The 15,015-nt window shown below is 52.5% G+C and overlaps 1 protein-coding gene across 6 annotated transcripts in view; it reads left to right on the forward strand.

The window, feature by feature from the left end:
* ABCG1 (ATP binding cassette subfamily G member 1) overlaps positions 1–15,015 on the forward strand; it is a 78,177-nt gene that overhangs the window by 36,173 nt on the left and 26,989 nt on the right. The window contains exon 2 of one of the 6 annotated variants that reach the window (XM_064380178.1): positions 4,711–4,902. The exons of the other annotated variants lie outside the window; for them this stretch is intronic. The gene's annotated coding sequence lies outside the window, so the exon portion shown is untranslated. The remainder of the gene's footprint in view (positions 1–4,710; positions 4,903–15,015) is intronic. 6 annotated transcript variants of the gene reach the window in all.

Consider the following 15,015-nt stretch of genomic DNA (forward strand, 5'->3'; position numbering starts at 1 on the left):
TCTGGGAGAACGAGACAGCCTGTTCTGACCAGCAGCCCCTTTCAGCTCTGGGCTGAGATGAATGGGGAGCGAGGGGGAGGGGAGGGAGCGCAGCGCAGCTGGGCTCATCCTGTCAATGTTGGCATCCAGAGAAAAATCACGGCTTTGGAGGGAGAAACTGGGTCCTGCTGTGGAGTTTTCAGATTGAGGTAGATGTGAGACTTAGAGATCGTTTGGCAACCTTATTGGTGCTGTTGGCATAATTTAAATAATGGGAAGGACTTTTTTTTCTTAATTGTTCCAGCCAGGTTTAGAAGCCTGGAAAAAGACCAGTTCTGCTTTTAGAAGTATAAAAATACCGCAGGGATGGAAAATGCTTCATGCCTGACAGGCAGATGTAAATGATTTCCAGTTATATTTCAGTACCTGTGCTGGGGCAGGGCCCCCATTGCTAGTGATCTGATGAACCAGTCAGCCTGTGGGGTGCGGTGTGCAGGGGGCGTGTGCGTGCGCACAGGATGTGTGTACATGGTGTGTCTGTGTCCGCATGTGATGGTGTGGACATGGTGTGTTTGTGCACGCATGATTGTGCATACGTGATGAGCATATGTGTGTATGGGTGCATGTGTGTGTATGTGATGTGTGTCTGAACACATGGGGTGTGTGAGTGCACACATGTCTGTGTGTGGGTGCGTGTGCATGCACGTGTGCCTGTGTGCCCATGGTGTGTACATGCTGTGGGTGTGTATTGTGGTGCGTGTGCACACGCTGAGTGTACAGGGCAGACGCACTGTCTGAGGGCCCCTTCAGTTGTAATAGGCAGGAGGAGCGCACCAGGAGGCTGAAATGCCAGGTAGAATTTCCACTGTGATCTTTTCTCTTCCCCCTTGGGGCTGGGATGTTTTCACGGAAATCATAGGGCAGCTCTCAGAGATCGCACTCATTGTTTCTGCTGGTTTTATTTGTGTTGACTTGCCCTTTAATCCATGCTCAAGCCCCTCGTCTGTTTAGGGAGGATGTGGCCCCACTTTCAACAAAAATCTATTCAGTTCTCCTGCTTCGGCCTCTCGGGCTCCTGGGGAACAGCACCCTGAGCCGTCACCTTCTTAACTGATGAGTTCTGCAGAGAATGGGGCTATGGTTGGTAGTGTAGTCTTTGGGAGCTTTTGTTGTTGGACAAATGTTCACTATGTTCTCTAGCCCATCTCTTTGTGTCCCCAAGATGAACCAGTTGGAGCCGCGGGGGGCCCTAGAGCAGTAGCAGCCATTGGTGGGAGTCCCCGGGAGTCGGGTGCATTGACTTGGATCCAGGTGTGCACACTTTCTTTCTGAGGCACTCTGGGTGAGCCCCATGGCCTTCCCAAGCCTCTCCCTGTCCCATGAAACCGGGGGGGGGATATACCTCTCTCTTAGGGCTGCTGCGATCATTTAGGCAGATTAACTACACAGGCACAGGGCTTAACCCTGAAAGCATCTTTCCCATACAGGAAAGATGCTAGCCGTGTAACAGGCAGGACACTTAGCTGTCTGCCCTCCTGCCGGGGAGCGGTCTTCCAGCTGCTGTCCAGTCTACCGAGGGTGGGCCCTCTCTGATGGGGCTCCGGGGCATGGTCAGGAGAGGCTGGTCTGTCTGTACCACCCACCGCTTGGCCAGACCGTGGTGTCTGCACCTGGCCCCTACTCACACATTCCCACCAGAGTCTCCAGAGGCCGTGAGGGTTCCACACCCTGGCTGGGTGTACTGGCTAAAGATGGGTGTGGCCCCAGGTCACCGGCATGCCCTGGGTGATGAGAAATAATGTCACCACAAATATCCTGTCTGCATTCTCTGGGACACCGACCCATGAAGAGACAGCAGTTTTCACAGTTATAACAGGCACAGGTCAGCTCTCGGGGTGCTGGGGACAGGGTTCTAACCAGGCAGCCCTATCTGCTCCTCCCAGAGACTGACCTTCTTTGCATTCAGGGATCTGAGAGCATTCCAGGAACAGGCTCTGGCTCTTCAGAAACACTCATGGGCTTAAGGAACCCAGGTCTGCAACATTAAACCTTAAGTCCAGTCTTCATAGTGGGAGCTCGTGCCCTCCCAGGCGCCAGGACCAGTCAGGATTCTTAATTCACACGGGTACATCCGCACAGCTGTCACTCCCTGAAACGAAGAGAGACCTCTTGCCAGCATTCCCACATTGCTCGCATCTTCCAGCATGCCTTTGTTGTGATGTTTTGTTTCTAACTGCAATTCCAGCAACACGTTCTACATGCTGGGCTCAGTATGAGGCATTTCAAACACATTCTCTTGTTCTGTCTTCACAGACACCGTTAAGGTTAAGTACTCATTTTATGCCCATTACCAGATGAAGAAAACAAATTTTAAAAACTCAAAGAACTTGCCCAAGGTCACACAGCTAATTAGAGGCAGAACTCTAGAGCCAGGATTTGGAAAGTTCAGGGCCCATTGGAATCACCTGGGTGATGCCCCAGGTCCATTCCATCAAAGCTGCCCAGGAGATTTCAGTCAAGCAATGTGCAGACAACTTTTTGAGAACCCCGCTGGGCTGGAGGCTATGTAGAATATCTGTGGCACCTGCAGCATCTGCAGCATCTGGTCTGAGTTATTCTTCTAGTTTCCTGGTGCTGTAATAGAGATACAGGACTGGTGAGTACAAACAGCCTTAGCGGGATGTGTACTTGGAGCTCACTTGGCAGTGGGAGTGGATGTGCTGGGGGACATCCCCCTCCACCTGAAGCATTCTTGTCCTAAAGCGTGTGGCTGAGAGTGACCCTGGGGAAGGACCGAGCTGAGAGGTCCAGACTCCAGCCCACCTCCTCACGTTTGCCACATTCCCATGATGCTTACCGCCTTCCACAGTGGATGAAATATTCCAGAACTCAGAACGTGTTGAAATGTGTGGCAAAGAAGAACATCATACTTGAAGATGTGCTTAAACTGGCCACTGAAATGCACACACAGTCCCAAGAGGTCTCCCTGCACCGTGAGGCACGTGCTAGAAAAGGTGTTCTTCAGGGACTGAGTCAGGCTTCGAGAAGATGGAGCATGTCCCAGGCTCCCTGCAATACCTGATTTCAGCCAGTCAGCACCGGCATGCACAGGAGATAATCACACGCCTGGTGGCAAGGTGAACACGACATGACTTGTTCTCCCTGGAACCACTGAGGCATCCCCTCTGCAATGCAGATGGCTTCTCTCCACCTCCTCCTCCACCTCCACCTTCCGTCTCTTCACTCCACTGATGGGCCGTTCCTGGTTTTTATTTTTTTTATTTTTTTGAGACAGAGTCTCACTCTTGTCTCCCAGGCTGGAGTGCAGTGGCACTATCTCAGCTTACTGCAACCCCCCACTCCCAGGTTCAAGCGATTCTCCTGCCTCAGCCTTTCCAGTAGCTGAGATTACAGGTGTGTGCCACCACACCTGGCTAATCTTTGTATTTTTAGTAGAGACCGGGTTTCTCCATGTTGGCCAGAATGGTCTCAAACTCCTGATCTCAGGTGGTCCACCCGCTTCAGCCTCCCAAAGTGCTGGGATTACAAGCATGAGCCACAGCACCAGGCCTGTTCCTGGTTTCCATATCTCTGTGCTAACCAGATCGATCTTTTGATTGCTGTAAATTTCACATCCCATGATATTTGCACTAATCCTCATCAGGAGGATAGGAATGTCTGGCTGCATTTCTACCTTGCAGCAAAGAAAATGAAGTGTCAAGAAAATATACTTCTGGGCGGGTCACTGATACTTGTGGGACTGGGGACAATGCAGCTGGCTTTGGTGGAGTCTCGCCTGGCTCTAGAAATCTGTGAACATTCTGTGCAAAATTTCATCATTAAAAAATTTAAAACGTGCATTCATTTAAAAACAGTCAATGGTCTGTGTTTGTTACCTGGCTCTTTATAATTTGCTTGGGGGCACCTATGTCTCTTCTTACTGGTCATGGTTGGAAACGAACTGAAAATCGTCTACTTGAAATGAAAGACATGCTTCAAATTGAGGGGAAATTCTGCACCATGCTCTGCATGGTGGTAAACTTCAGTCTCATCTCAAAAAAATAACGATCTCCCCACACAAGGAGATGGCCAGGGATTTCCCCATCTCTGCCCCCTGTGCGGGACCCCTTAGACCAGGAGTGTCCAATCTTTTGTTCTCTCTGGGCCACATTGAAATAAGAAGAATTGTCCAGGGCCGAATATAAAGTGCACTAACACTAATGATAGCTGGTGAGCTAAAATAAATTTGCAAAAAAATCTTATAATGTTTTAAGAAAGTTTACAGATTTGTGTTGGGCCACATTCAAAGCCATCCTGGGTTGCATGCAGCCTGTGGGCCGTGGGTTGGACACGCTTGCCTTAGACATTTCAGTAGGATCTCGAGTACTAACTTCAGTTACCGTTTGGTTGTTGAGAGAAATTCCAGCCACCTGTGACTCACGCCTAATAAAGTCTAGTTCCAGAAAAAGCTTTGGAGAGGTGACTTGTTTTACTATGGGGTAACTGAGGCTGAGATGGGTAGACAGCCTACTGTGGCCACTGTCTAGTCATGAGCAAGGCTGGACAGAGGACTTGGGCCGCCTCGGAACTCCCTCCCCCGCCCACTGCCCGGGGCTGCCTTGGGCTCCTTCTACCGTCCTGCTCTTTCCCGAGGCTCCCACAGAAACTCCAAGGCCAATCATTTCACTTCTTACAGTTCTGAGCGTAGATCTGCTTAATCTGCTCCTTTAGCCACGTTATGAAAAGTCTACACTGGGGACCTGTTCTAATCAGGCGTTGTGCCCATCCTGCTACCATGGAAGTTGAAGAAGGACGCTGGATTAAAGACTCCTGGCACTGCAGAATGGCAGCTCCATCTCTTCTAGAACAGCACAAGGCGTCCTTCTCAGAGTAACGGGATATTCCATCAATCTGCCCACGCGTGTAGGTTTGCTGGCTGTGATTTTTATCTGATGTCTGTATAGGAGGAAGGGAAGTAGGTCCTCCCGAGAGGCGCTGGGAGACCGGGCAGGCATGAGCAGGTGTGGGCAGGGTGAGGGTGAGCGTCAATTTCTTGTTGCTGCTGTAACAAATTACTACAAACTTGGTGAGTTAACACAACACAAATTTGTTATCTTATGTGAAAGTCGTCAGAATCAAAATGGAGTCACTTCTGTCAAAATCTTGACAAATGGAGCCTGGGAAGGCCAAGAAGGGAGGGTTCTCACACATGTATGCCTGATAACAAGAACTGTCACAAAAGAGTCTGCAAAAACTACAACCTTGCCCAAAGCCTATCACAAGCGTACACACGCACACACACACACACCCCGCTCTGCAAGGACATCTGCCCGGCAACTGCCTGTCCAAACTTGGACTGACAGCATTCTTGTTATTATCAACCCTTATAACCAAGGATAATGGTCTGAAAATAATTACATCATTTCCTCCTGATTTTTCCTTTAACAGCCCTCGTCTTTCTTCATTTCTCTGAATATGCTCACTGTATTCCTATTGTCCTTTAACAGCCCTCGTCTTTCTTCATTTCTCTGAATATGCTCACTCTATTCCTATTGCAACGCTTAATAGCAAATGAATATGATTTTCCCTCAGCCTCTGCCTGTTGTTTAGCTTGACACAGTTCTGGAGGTCGGAAGTCTAAAATCAAGGTATTAGCTGGGCTGTGTTCCTTCTGGAGCCTTCAAGGAAGAATCTGTTTCCTTGACTTTTCCAGCTTCTTAGAGGCTGCTCATATTCCTAGCTCGTGACCTCCTCCGCCTTCACAGCCAGCAGTGCACTGTCTCCGGATCTCTCTCCATCTGTCTCTGACGTCTGCTTCCATCGCCACGTCTCTTAGCTACCACCTCTGGCCTTCCTCCCTCCCTCTTTCCCTTGTGAAGATCTCTGTGATTATATCAGACATGCTGGATAGTCCAGGACAATCTCCCCATCTCAAGATTCTTAACTTAATTCCATCTGCTAAGTTCCTTTCACCACATAAGGTAACACATGGGTTCCAGGGACTTGGAGGGGGCATGCTTTGGCCCAGCGCACTGAGGTAGAGCGTGAGTTCCTCCACCCATTCCTCCACTCATCCCTTCATCCACTCCATCCATCCTTCCACCCATCCCTCCATCTATCCCTCCATTAATCCTTCCCTCCACCCTTCCCTTCATTCACCCCATCCATCCTCCCACCCATCCTTCCATCTTTCCTTCCATTAATCCTTCCCTCCATCCATCCCTCCACCCTTCCCTTCATCCACTCCATCCATCCTCCCACCCATCTCTCCATCCATCCCTCCGCTAATCCTTCCCTCCACCCATCCCTCCACCCTTCCCTTCATCCATTCCATCCATCCTCCCACCCATCTCTCCATCCATCCCTCCATTAATCCTTCCCTCCACCCTTCCCTTCATTCACCCCATCCATCCTCCCACCATCCTTCCATCTTTCCGTCCATTAATCCTTCCCTCCATCCATCCCTCCACCCTTCCCTTCATCCACTCCATCCATCCTCCCACCCATCTCTCCATCCATCCCTCTGCTAATCCTTCCCTCCATCCATCCCTCCACCCTTCCCTTCATCCATTCCATCCATCCTCCCACCCATCTCTCCATCCATCCCTCCATTAATCCTTCCCTCCACCCATCCCTCCACCCTTCCCTTCATCCATTCCATCCATCCTCCCACCCATCTCTCCATCCACTCCATCAGCCTCTCCATCCATTCCTCCATCAATTCTTCCCTCCACCCATTCCTCTACCTTCCCTTCTTCTACTCCTGTCTCTCCATCTATTCCTCTCTCCTTCCTCCCTTCATATCTTCCTATGTCTCCCTTCATATTCCTTCCATCTCTCCCTCCATCCCTCCCTCCATCCTTCTTTCCATCTCTCCCTCCATCCCTCCCTCCATCCCTTCTTCCACATCCCCCCATCCCTCCTTCCATATCTTCCTCCATCTCTCCCTCCATCCCTCCCTCCGTCCCTCAAGGCATCCCTCTCTCCATCCAGAGTTCACCACACCCAGAGTCTCCAATGCTGCACTCCTGAAATTCACCCTGGGATTTGCAGTTGGGGGTTGCTTTGAACATGTTCCCAGTGTACTCGGTTGAGTTTTGGAAACACCCATATCTCCATCCACTCTGTCAGCCTCCCCATCCATCCCTCCATTAATCCTCCTCTAGAGCATTCTACTAGAGAACAGGCAAGGTCGGCCTTCTTCTGGCTGTCGGGATCAGGTCGCCTGCTGGCAGCTGCTCTAAGACTCAGGATGAGGGCTGCCCCCTGCAGGTGGCTCTGAAGGCTGCAGCTCTGGGTGGTGTCCCCAGCAGCAGCTTTGTTCCCTAATTAGGAGGGCACAGTGGGTGCCTAGCAGCACCCAGGAGAGAGCCGCTCCAGAGCTTTCCTTATCAGCTGAGAAATCACCCTTCTCATGTGAGGGGAGTTTGAGTCATTCACTCCCGAATTCTGGAGAACCACAGGATTCAGAGCTCCTCGAGGGCATAGTCAGCCCTTTCCCTTGTTCCTGGTGGCGATCCAAGCTGGCCTTTCTCTCAGACCTGCCTCCGTTGTCCTGTTCTCATACCCTGTCTTCCCCCAAGAACACAGGGTGCATCCCCAGCCTTAGCTGGATTTCCTTCTGCCTTGCACATACCCCTGCCTGGGAGACGTGACTTGGTGTGAGAGAGATGACGTTGTGTTCCCAGGTGTCGCTGGTGCTGGGCTCAGCTCCAAAGTTCTGGAGCAGAGTCAGCAAAGCACAGCCTGGAGAGCAGACCCGTGCTCTGCCTGAGTTTGTAAGCGGTTTCGTTGCAGTGGCCACAGCCCTGCACGTACAGGTGGTTGCTTTAGCTTCCACTAAACTGGAGAGCTAGCTTAGTGGTTGTGACAGACTGTGTGTTCTGCAAAACCTCAAATATTTGTGATTCAGCTCTTTAGGAGAAAAGGGTGCCAACATCTGGCCTGGAGGGCTCAAGCCTTGACATCAGCCCCCATCCAATTGTCCACTCAAGGTGCATTGACTGAGCTCCCTCGCTGGAGTCGTCACATGGGCCCTCAGACTGTGGAGGCAAATCAAGTGGCATTGCTTTTGAGGAGCTGGCCATGACCTTGTTTCCTAAGTGCCACTCGTTTGATAGAAACTGGCAGGATTGCTAGAGCCACGTATTTGCAAACCACTGGGCACTTGCACGCGCACCTAATCCATGCAGTTACTCGACGATGGGTGTTGACCTGAGGCCAGGCAGCTCACGGATTTGCCACTTGCCACAGGTCATAGTTTAGGAAGAGGCAGAGTCAGGGTGTCTTCTCATTAGCCCATTGCCTCCTCCCTTACGATGGAAGAGAGGAAGGGAGCAGGGGTGACAGAGGCCAATGGGATGGGGCACGGCGGGAGAAAGAAGGCCCCGGCTTGAGCTGCCCGGAAGCTCAGCAGCTGCGGGTTGGACCGTGGTGTTGCCTTGGCCTTCCCCTTCCCTGCTGGCTTCTTCGGGGCAGTGCGGCGTCCTATGTGCGGTCAGTGCAAGTGCAGTGAGGGCCCCATCGCCTGGGGGTGGCATAGTCTTGTCAGTGGCTCAGGGGGCAGGAAAGGCCTATGGTTGGGGTTTGCCTGACGACCCCACAGAGGAAGGTGAAGATGCATTGTGTTGCTTCTAAAAGCATTCAGTCGATGCTCACTTCAACCCTGCAGGTGGCATTGGGCACCCAGCATTTCTAGGACCCAGTATATACCCCAGAGCCGGATGGTGGCCAGACTGGGGCCAAGGCCCCTCTCGAGGGGCCTGAGATGCTGAGACCCGTGACGCTGCTGTCCCTGCCAGGGGCTCATCACCTGTGAAACGTGAGCCGGGATGCCTGAGAGTGGCAGAGTCTTCCTCCTCAGCTTCCCTCTGTGGGATTTGATTTGGGTTCATTGCAGTTGAAAAGATTTTCAAAAGAGCTCACCAGAGTATCTAAAACCATGTTAGTTAAGGAGGAGAGGAGACGCATGGGAGGGCCCAAACTCCCCAGTGACCCCTCCACCAAACTGGTGGCATTGGAGGTGATGCTGGAGCAGGATGGACGTCTTCCTTCCCCTCTCAGTCCCTGAACTCAGTCCCATCCAGCGCCTGCCAAGGAGCCAAGGAGAGGAAAATATCCCTCAGTAGGAAGGAAAGAAAATAGAGGCATCCCGGAAACTGAGCAAGGACCCAGAAAGCAAACCCTCCCCCTGTCCCCCATGAGCTACCCACTTTTCCCCGCAGCCCCACAGCTGTGCGCCTCCCTCTCTCCCGTTTTTCCCATTTTCTGCCCTCTCTCTTCTTCCAGTATGGGAGTGGAAGGGGGGTACTCTTGGAGGGAGAGTCCGTCACCCCCGCCCCTGGGCAGCTCTGGAGTCCCACTGGCTGCATGTTTACTAAACAGAGGCATTCGTGAGGGGATTTCAGATACCCTGCTGTGCTCAGGCCAGGGTGACTGTGTTTTGACATTTCTGGTTGGAAAGCTGACCTCCTGGATGTGGGGTGATGGGAGGGCCGGTGAGAATGGTACTGTCTGCACAGGGTCTTATCCCACGTGACAGAATGACTCCGGCTGAGAAAACAGACAGGTAGGATAGGAAACTCCGTCGAAGACTCCCTGGCCTGGTCGAAGGGGCACAGAATCCACAGACACCTGGGGGAAGCTGGGCCAGCTCCCCACCCCGTCCCTCCGCTGAAACCCCGAGCATTCCTCTGTATATCAGGACTGCCCACTTGTGAGGAGACACATTGCCTGTCCTCTCTGGCCCCCTCGGGAAGCTGGCAGGCGAGTGAATAAGACAAGAACAGCAAAACACGCCACGACCTCTGCCCGCAGAGCTCCGTAGACAGGGATGGCCTCCTGTCCTGCTGCTTATCCACAGTTATGTTCATGGCGCACTTAACTCCCAGAGAGGTCAGAACGCTGAGCTATCAGAGTGGCATTTGACATTTGGACGAGCACAAATCAGGGCCCTGATTCTCTGCGGACGCCCGCTTCGCCTGGCCCCAGCCCCGCCCAGCACAGGTGGACAACACACCTCTGTTGGTGCTGCTGGGAAACAAAACCCAGTGACTGATCTTCCCCAGGATCTCTCGAGAAGCAGCCGGCCCCTTTCCAAACCGCAACTGGTTCGATGAAACCTGAGTGAGCCAGTCACTTGCTTATTATTTTCTGCAGGTAACCAGGACTGGGGCCTAATGGTTCCTTGGCTGCTGGGCAGGGGGCAGGAGAGGATTTCCTCACAGGAAGCGTTAGGGAGTGTGCATTTGCCTGGGGGACGCTCGCTTCCCAGCAGAGGCTGCGAGGAGTCCTTACTGTAAACGGGCTTCAGTCCTCCCTAAAGGACGGGAGACTTTCCCACACCCTGGCAAGAATTCTTTCTTCTGAGGATGTTTCATGGAATGAAAAATAAGTGGAAAGGTAAAGGTCAATTGCACAAGTGCAGGTCTCTCGGAATGGACGTAGGAATTCTTACGGCCGTAGCTTTCAGAGCGTCTCACTGCATCAGTGCTGCGAGCTACCCTGCCCACACCTGGGTGGTACTCTTAGCCTTAGGTGACCCACAGGGTTTCTTCTTTATGAAGGGAAAGGCCTGAAATGCCTTCTCATCCTCTGTTCAATATTTCATGCGATATCAGACTAAATGCACAATTCTGGATTGAGCTGACCGTATTGATTCAGGTACGTGCCCGCTCGTAGGAGGAGGGAGGGAGGGAGGAGGGGAGGGGCCCAGGAACCCCTCTGTAGGGCCTGGCAGAGGCACTGACGGCCCCAAGTGTAAGAGCCACCTCCGGGTTTGGCAGAAGGGGTTGGAATCTTGGATCTTCTGCTGACCTACCGCGTGGCCTTGGGCAGGTCATTAACCCTCTCCAAGCCCTTGTATGTCATCTACAAAAGGTGGAGAAGGACACAGAACTCACTGGCTGGGAGGCAGAAGCAGAGTGACAGGAGCAGGCTGGCGCCGTGCCCACCCCAGTGAGTGCCAGCCCGGCGAGGCCCGTTCTGTGGCTCGTGGCCTCTGCCCGGGCCTGGGCTGGCCTGCCTGAGCTTCTCCTTCAAGGGCACGTTTCTACAAGAGCGAGGAAAACTGCTCCCAGCCCCAAGCGATGCTGCCATGTCCCCTGACTCTTTGTAGGTGTTGACAGGTATTGATTGTCTTGGTGAAGCCCTGTGAGCTGACGTAGGAAATGTAAGCATTCGGTGCCTTCTGCTTCTTGATGGTTTCTGGAAATTCCTTCTAGGCCCAAATCACCTTGTCCCAGGGAGTGTCTGGCAAGTGGTGTAGCTGGCCACAGCAGCAGACAGGACTCATGGGATCACTGGGGCGCAATCTCCCATCTAAGAAAGGTCCGTTGATTTTTCCACAGGCAAAGTGATGTTGCCTTGATTTCCAAGGGAGGAAACTGGCTTTTTTATTGTTTGTTTTGGAAAAGTTGTATTTCTCTGTTTAAAAATCAACACCTTTGGGGGTTTACTTTAGATGTAACAGCAGTTATCCCTGAAGTGACAGGAAGAGGCGTGAGGGAGCTCCTAGGAGTGGGCCACGTCCGGGTTTTGATCTAGGGGCTGGGACACCAGTGTGTTCCATCTGGAAAAGCGTATGGAGCTGTGCATTTATGGGCTGCACACTTTTCTGTGTTCTCTATACTTCGGCAACATTGACAGCAAAACGTAATTACTCGGAAGTGAATACCACAGGTGCATTTCCATTGCCATTGTCTACGGGTTTCCCGATGGCTTCTGTCACATCCACTTGGGGAGGGGTTTGTGCTCATGTAACACAACCCAGAGGGAGCCAGCGACCCTGTAAAAATGCCTGGAGTCAGTCCATCCTGCCGTTAGACCTTGGGAAGGGGCCAGGCTCTGGGCCTGCAGTGTCCTCTAGGCATTCCCTGATGGCTCTGGTCCCAAAGGGGTCTGTCCAGGTAAGAGGGAGGCGTGGGAAGAGAGGACAAGGCCACAGCATTGCCTGAGACGGGGTGCCGCTCTGGGTTCACTTGTGCCAAGAGCCCTTCCTGTCTCATGAGCGCCACAAACATTTCCCTCCAGTAACCGTTGTGCAGGCTCTGTTCCAGGATCGCGGGGCATGACGATCAAGAAGCTGGTCTTGCTCACATCCTCATGGAGCTGACATTCTCAGGGCCTCCAGGGCAGTGACGGAGCCAGAAGCAGAGGAAGATGTGCATCATGCAGTGGGTGTCAGGTGCCCGGCTCATCTGGGGTGTCTGGCTTGGGGATGGCCGGTTGGCCTTTAGGAAGAGCAGCTTCATTCCAACCTTGTCTCCTTGTGCTTGTGATCACTGGAATTTAGGACATCTGCACAGGCTGTCTCTACATCTCTAACATGGCTCATTCTGAGGGAGGGCATAACTCAGGAAACTCTTTAGTATTCACTTAATTTTAAACATTACTAAATGCTTCATCTGAATGGTTTTTAAACATTTGTCCATCTACCCATCCGTCTGTCCATCCATCCATCAATCTGTCCATCTATCCTTCCATCCATCCATCAATTTATCCATCCATTCATTCATCTATTCATCCATCGATTCATCTGTTCATCTATCCATCCATCTATCCATCCACTCATCCACTCATCCACTCATCTGCCTATCCATTCATTCATCCATCCATCCATCTGTCCCATCCATCCATCCATCCATCCATCCATCCATCTGTCCCATCCATCCATCCATCCATCCATCCATTCAGTAACGCTTGAGTATCTGCACTGGACCGGGGCCGAATGTTTATAGATGGAAAGAAGTAGGAAAGTTCCTACTTCTCAGAGGATGCTGGCAAAGAAAAGGGAAAGAGCGAGAGAGAGAAGGTAGAGAGAGAGAGAGAGAAAGGGAGAGAGAGAAGAGAGGGAGAGAGAGGAGAGAAGGAGACAGAGGAGAGAGGGAAGGAGGTGGGGGAGAGCTGGCCACATGGGGGAGGGGGAGGACCTGGAGAGGTGGGATAGAGGAGTGCCGTTTGGGGTGCTGGTTGGTGTGCTCTGGGGAGCTCTCTCAGGGTCTTGCCTGGGGGCACGTGTACAGGGAGGGTTGGGTCTTGGGAAGCCTTGACAACACCAGGACTCCATCTCTGGCCTTGAGGCCATGAGCTCACATGGTTTTGCCCGTGGTGGCAGGCAGTGGGTGTGAGGGTGCTAGGCTCCCCTGTCGGTCTGGGCCCACACCCCTCCCCTTGAGTACAGTCAGGTCTGAGTGGGCTCCTCGGATCCACCTTCTTCTGGAGTCTCTATGTGAGACTTCGGGGGCTCACCGCTCGGGCCCTTCGGCCAGCTCCTCAGGACCAGAGTCAGCTTGTTGGCGCTCGCTCGTTAAGGCCTTATTCCCAAGCGGGACGGCGTCACACCATCTTTCCGCCTCGATTGGTGGGGTTGCTCTTGGTTTTGCTTTGACAGTGGATTTGTTGTGAATTGCAACATGAAATTCAGCCAAGGAGAGTCTGATTAGGAGGGTTTGGGATCAAGGTGCTGCCACGGCTCCTTTTATAGTGAGTAGCTCCGAAGGACCAGCACGCTCTTGCCCCGTCTCTCCCAAGTATGCACCATCTTAGGAAACGAACCGTAAAAGGGGCAGAGTAGACTCTGTGGGCTCTCTTTGGAATGTCCCGTGTTCCTCTCTGATCACGTAGGTGTGCGGCTCCAGGACAGTCTGTTCCCACCCATCGGGAGCAGTCTTCTGTCATTCTTCCATCTCTGTCCTCTGGGCATAGCCATGGCCCTGGGCACTGCTGCTTGTGCCCTTCACTAAGCTCCCAAGTTTTGTGTTAGGAAGCAAGGATTTTCGCAGGCTCATAGAGCATTTTCTTCCTTTCTAGGATCATTAAGAGGACACTAGAAACCATCTTCTCCTGTTCCCTGTTTTTACAGATGTTGACATCAGGACCCCAAGAAGAAACGTAGCCTGCCAGTGTCACTGAGGGAAATAATTCCCGAGCAGGTGTCTGGCGCCTGGGTCCTGCTCAGACCCCTTCTCTCCTCTGGTTCTCCACGGCCCTCGCCTCCCATTTCTTTCCATTTCCCAGCGGGTTCTGGTTGAACTTACAGCTTTTTTGCTTTGATTAATTGACTATGAATTTATGTCCCTTAAAAAAGAGATTAAGTTGCATCATTTCTTCTTAGCAGGCAGTGTTCAGAAACAACATAGCAATTGATAAAGACTTTAGGGTTAGTGCAGGGAAGACTGGGAAACAGGTACTGATTACAGATAAGTGGGGAGCGGACCCCTCCTCCCACCCAGGCTCGCAGAGGCTGGCCGGGTTCTGTCTGGGTCCTGTCTGGGTCTAATCTGGGTTCCGTCTCGGTCTGGTCTGGGTTCTCTCTGGGTCTGATCTGAGTTCTTTCTGGGTTCTGTTGGTCTGGTTTGGGTTCTGTGTGGGTCTGGTCTGGATTCTATCTGGGTGTGGTCTGGGTCTGGTCTGGGTTCCGGGTCTCGTCTGGGTTCTGTCTAGGTTTGGTCTGGGACTGGTCTGGGTTCTGTCTGGGTCTAATCTGGGTTCCGTCTGGGTCTGGTCTGGGTTCTGTCTAGGCTGGTCTGGGTCTGGTCTGGGTTCTGCCTGGGTTCCATCTGGGTCTGGCCTAGGCTCTCTCTGGGTTCTGTCTGGATTCTCTCTGGGTCTGATCTGAGTTCCGTCTGGGTCTGGTCTGAGTTCTGTCTGGGTCTGGTCTGGGTTCTGTCTAAGTTCCGGTCTGTGTTCTGGTCTGCGGCTCTGGTCTGGTCTGGGTCCTGTCTAAGCTCTGGTCTGGGCTAGCATCTGGCTGTTTCAAATGTTGAAACTGGGCACCCCGCACGGGGCTGATAGGGCTTCAGTGGCCCTGGCTCTGGCAGTTTCTGTACTTGTTATCCTGGGTGCTTATGATCCCAGCCAGAAAAACAGCGCAAGACAGTGCACCCTGTGAACGAGAGCCCACAAGGACAGGGAGGCGGGCGCATGTCCAGGATGCCAGCAAGAGGGCTGCACAGAACTCAAGGGCGGGAAAGTGGGGCGGAGGGGGTGGGATGGTCCCATCTTCCTTTTCTATTTCTGTAAGGGGAAGCAAGCGCA

This window comes from Aotus nancymaae, unplaced genomic scaffold, assembly GCF_030222135.1.
Source record: "Aotus nancymaae isolate 86718 unplaced genomic scaffold, 86718_ANA_hifiasm-v0.15.2.pri h1tg000022l_1, whole genome shotgun sequence".
NCBI lineage: Eukaryota > Metazoa > Chordata > Mammalia > Primates > Aotidae > Aotus > Aotus nancymaae.